At 43.1% G+C, this 4,696-nt stretch overlaps 1 long non-coding RNA gene across 2 annotated transcripts in view; it reads left to right on the forward strand.

Moving 5' to 3' along the window:
- Positions 1–3,701, forward strand: part of LOC109298309 — a 35,369-nt gene extending 31,668 nt beyond the window's left edge. For both annotated transcript variants that reach the window (XR_002097583.1, XR_002097584.1), the window contains one exon: positions 3,364–3,701. This is a non-coding gene — a long non-coding RNA (uncharacterized LOC109298309). The remainder of the gene's footprint in view (positions 1–3,363) is intronic.
- Positions 3,702–4,696: the final 995 nt, after the last annotated feature.

The following is a 4,696-nucleotide window of genomic DNA, read 5'->3' on the forward strand; positions in this document are numbered from 1 at the left end:
AACAGAGAAGAAACTGTCCCCAATCCCCCTCCCCCCCCACAACCTCCCTGGTTGGCCAGCCTGTTTGATAGGTCCTGGTATCACTCTGTATGCAAACTAAATCTAGGATAGCATTGCTTGTCATTGGTATAGCAACCACTGGGTAGAGAAATCTATCAGCTCTCTCAGCCCCAGTAGCACAATATCGACTGCATTTGCTGTCTGCTTTGTATCAAGGAAGTTAAAATGACATCCCCAGGTTCTTCCTCTCCAGGTGCAGTACCTTGCACTTGGCAGTATTGCAACCCATCCTATTCTCATCCGCCCACCCCTGTAACCTGTCCAGGTCCAGTTGTAGCCTGTCCTTCTCCCCTAGCATGCCCACATCTTAGTGTCATCCATGAATTTGAACAAGGTGCTTTACACCGCCTCATCCAAGTCGCCGATGACTATATTGAACAGTGCATGCCTGATGATAGATCCTGTTGCATCTATACCATTACATTTTGTTTCATTACAATCAATCCCTTTCCTAAACAGCTTGTATCTAGTGATATCCATGTTCTAGTCATGGTTGCTATTCTACTGTGCTTATTGTTTTTATAATGCCTGATTTCATGTTCCACAGAAAGAGTTCCTGTTTCTCCATCCTGTTTCCCAAACTTTGCATTGGTTTGTAAATATTTCAGGTGTTGCCATCTGACCTTATCCACCTTATCTGTCCAGCAAGGCCCACTGACAGCATGGCAGGTTGAAGACAGGAGGCAGACTTTAGGATCTGTGATAAGGAACTTGTTTGGTGGAAATGCTGACCTCCATTCCTCATACCAGTCTCTGCCATGCAATCCCATTGCAGCAGTGAGTGTCGTGATGGCAGACATGCAGCAAGTGGATTAATAGATCATCGTACAGTGGCAGGCTTGGATTGGCATAGATCTTCTCCAGTAGCTTGCTAGTTGCAACTTCCCATTGGATATGAGGGGGAACAATGTTGCTCAGGACTGGGAGCCATGGTAGAGGGGTCGGTTTCTTTCTGTGCCATCAGTTCATCTGATCTAGCACCACTATCACCATGACTGAAAGAGACTTGGGGCTTATGATTGATCACAGGATGAACATGAGCCAACAATGCAATGCCACAGCCAACAAAGCAAATAAAAGTCTGGCTTGCATCTACTGATGCATCTAAAGCAAGACCCAAGAAATCATCCTCCCACTTTACTTGGCCTTGCTGAGGCTGCAGCTGGAGTACTGCATTGATTTCTAGGCTCCACAATTTTTAAAGGATGTGGAAGCTTGAGAGAGCCCACAGGAAAGCCACATGCATGATTAGAGAGGGCAGGAGAACATACCCTATGATGACAGGCTGAGAGTCATGGGACTTTTCAGGTTGGAAAAGCGCAGGCTCAGGGGGGACTTGGTGGCTGCCTATAAATATATAAGGGTTATACATCAGGATCTGGGGAACACCTGTTCACCAGACTGCCCCAAGGGATGACAAGGTCAAATGGTCACAAACTCCTCCAAGACCATTTTAGGCTGGACATAAGGAAAACTTTCTTTACCGTCCAAGCCCCCAAGGCCTGGAATAGACTGCCTCCAGAGGTGGTGCAAGCAGCTACTCTGGACTCCTTTACGAGACATTTGGATGCTTATCTTGCTGGGATCCTTTGACCCCAGCTGACTTCCTGCCCCTGAAGCAGGGGGCTGGACTCAATGACCTTCCAAGGACCCTTCCAGCCCTAATGTCTATGAAATCTATGAAATCTATGTTTAGAGGTCAAGAGAGCAGGCCTTATGAGGAGAGGTATGGGACTCTTCAGCCTGGAGAAGAGAAGGCTCAGGGGGGACTTGGTGGCAGCCTATAAGTACATAAGAGTTGTGTATCAGGAAGTGGGAGAATGTCTGTTCACCACAGCACTTCAAGTGAAGACAAGGTCTGGTGGTCACAAACTGCTGGAAGACCATTTTAGATGACTAAGGAAAAATGTATTGACTGCCCGAGTCTTCAGAGTCTAGAATAGACTCCCCCCAAAAGTGGTGCAAGCACCTACTCTGGATATGTTCAAGAAACACCTGGATGCTCACGGTGCTGGGATCATCTGACCCCAGCTGACTTCCTGCCCTTTGGGCAGGGGGCTGGACCCGATGTTGCAAGGTCCCTGCCAGCCGTAACTTCTATGAAAACTCTGATCTTGCCTGCTTTCTCACCTGCATGTTCTAACATGTTAATCCAGTTCCTTAGCCTTATTTCCTCTTTACTAAGTCATTTTTTTTTCCTTGCTCTCCTGGTCATATGCCTCTATCAGTAGCCTCACTTGTTTGATGGTGAGCCCACTCGTTCATTTTTTTAGCAGGGCTTATTATTTGTCTGTTCAGCTTCACTTCTCCTGTCTTGCTTCTCTTGTTCAAATTGCTCCATCATTCTCTTCAGCTGCATTGACAACCCTTTGATCTTCTCTCTCATGAGTGCTGTGATGCAAGACTTCATGCATATATAACTGATGTTACTTGAAGATGATAACCATCCCATATTTTCCACACTCCATCATCCTCATTTCTCTGACTATACTTGGAAACTTCTCAAGCAATTGCCATCTTCATCTTTAAAAGAACAAACAAAAATAACCAACACCACACCAAAAGAAACCCCTTTCACACAAAGAAAAGGAGAGAAAAGCTAAACAAATTCCTCACAATCCCAAAACAACAAGTCAGCAAAAACCATCTCTTCCAAGGAAAAAAGAGAGGAAAAAAACCCTCAGAATCATTTCAACAGGCTATGTACAGAAGTTAGGGAATCACCAGGCACAGCTGCACATGCAAATAATCCAGGAGCAGTTTACTCTAGAGTAAGGTACTCTAGAGTAAAGTCTCCCAGGCACACATCTACACGTGCAGGAAGGCGGGAAGAATTTTGCGCTCTGGGCAGCAGACTGCTCCCGCTCCCTGCAGCCCTGCACTGGACCTCTGCAGTACCCAGAGGGAGGGGCTAGCAGAGAGCAGGGGGCAGGAAACAGCTGTCTCCTGGTGGGACCTGGGATATTGCTCCCTGTCCCTGGGAGCTGCCTGTTGCTGGGGCAGGCTCTGACACCAGAACGTGCGTGGGGACAATGTCCCCTGCCCTGGCAGCAGGAAGCTCCCAGGCCTTGCTCCATGACCAGGGTTGGGAGATCCTTATCATACCAGGCAATCTTTGAGACTCTTGTGGTGCACAGTCTGCAATTCTTGTGGATTCTTTAAGTCTTAAACCATTATGCTCAAGCTATGAGACACAGAAGAGGGTCACTTTAGATTAGTTATCATTCATTAAAAATCAAATTTGAAAAAAGCAATTTTGTTAATTCACCAAAGATGTCATCTGAGGTCAGTTTTTCTTTTCAGGTCTACAGAACACCTTTGGAAAATCAACTGAACAATAGTTTATACTGGATTGTATTGCATTTGGTATTGGATAGCCCAGTAACATTTTAATAGTCTTGAATGAGCATTTAATTTAGATTTAATAGGGAAGCTACTCTATTGTAATTAAATATCAATTGATTGTTAAAAGAGTACTTGCTAGATTTAATATATAAAAGATAAACTTGGGTTGCCATATAATTAACTCAGAATACAAGAATAAAAATGCAATTAAATTTTTAGAACACAGAATTTGTGAAAATAGTTTATCAAGTTCACAGGGACTGTGAAAATTAAATAAAAACAAGATGCTAAATCCACTAATTTGTGTTTACCAGGGAGACTAAAATCTCTCAGCTTGGTTGCTCACTGATGACCTTCAGCATAGTTTCTTTTCAGATGGAAATCAGAGCAGATAATGGTAATCGATATACATGCCGGCTATGTTCTGTACTGTGAGGCATCCATTTCCAAGCAAGTAGAAAAATAAGGATAAGTCAGGTCTCTCATGTGATTTTAGTGTAATTTGCTGTGCTACATTTAGAGCTAGTCTTTATCACAGATGCACTTGAAAACATCCCAGCTTTATACCTACTTAATTTTAACCTACTTTTAAAATATTTAATTTACTCTCATTTCATTTTCTAAGTCCTCCCTGTACTATAATTTGTTTCACTTAGTTGCTCTAGTAAATGACAGAAAACAAGCTTGGCTTTTCTGCTTCAATTTTAGTTTTACAGAATCTTATATCTGAAAAAAATAAATAAATATAGCAGCCAGAAAAAGCCAGCCAGGAAAATGTTCTTGATTGTCAACCAAGCACAACTATACATAGACAGGAGCAGTACCTCTTACAGATTGAAATTCACCTCCGTAAAAAATAGTTTAGTTATATAATAATCAAGATATAAATCAGACAGCATATTCGAAACCCACTTCTATAGGTATCTACACTTCCGGCATTGCGTTTAACTATCATTTCTTTTATGCATGCCCCTCACTACTATGTAAGATGTTTTCTTGTTCGAAGAAATCACCATGCTACTCTTCATACCTCTGCTCTCCAGACAATATGCCTATGTAGCACTTGCAACGTGTTTTCATTTTCTCCCCAACCTATGCAACCAGTGGCATAGCAGAACATGAATGGTTTCTATTATGTCCAAGTTTTGTTAGATATGCAGCCCCTAGTCATTGATTACTAGGAGTTTTCAAACACAGCGTGGCTATGCAGTATGTGACACCGTAGACATGTCTGTGGTGCCACATAATGCACTTTCAGTTGTTCTGCATGCTGCAATGGAGCAGCTTGGAG

The sequence above is a fragment of the Gavialis gangeticus genome, unplaced genomic scaffold (genome assembly GCF_001723915.1).
Source record: "Gavialis gangeticus isolate Ggan-Ray unplaced genomic scaffold, GavGan_comp1, whole genome shotgun sequence".
NCBI lineage: Eukaryota > Metazoa > Chordata > Crocodylia > Gavialidae > Gavialis > Gavialis gangeticus.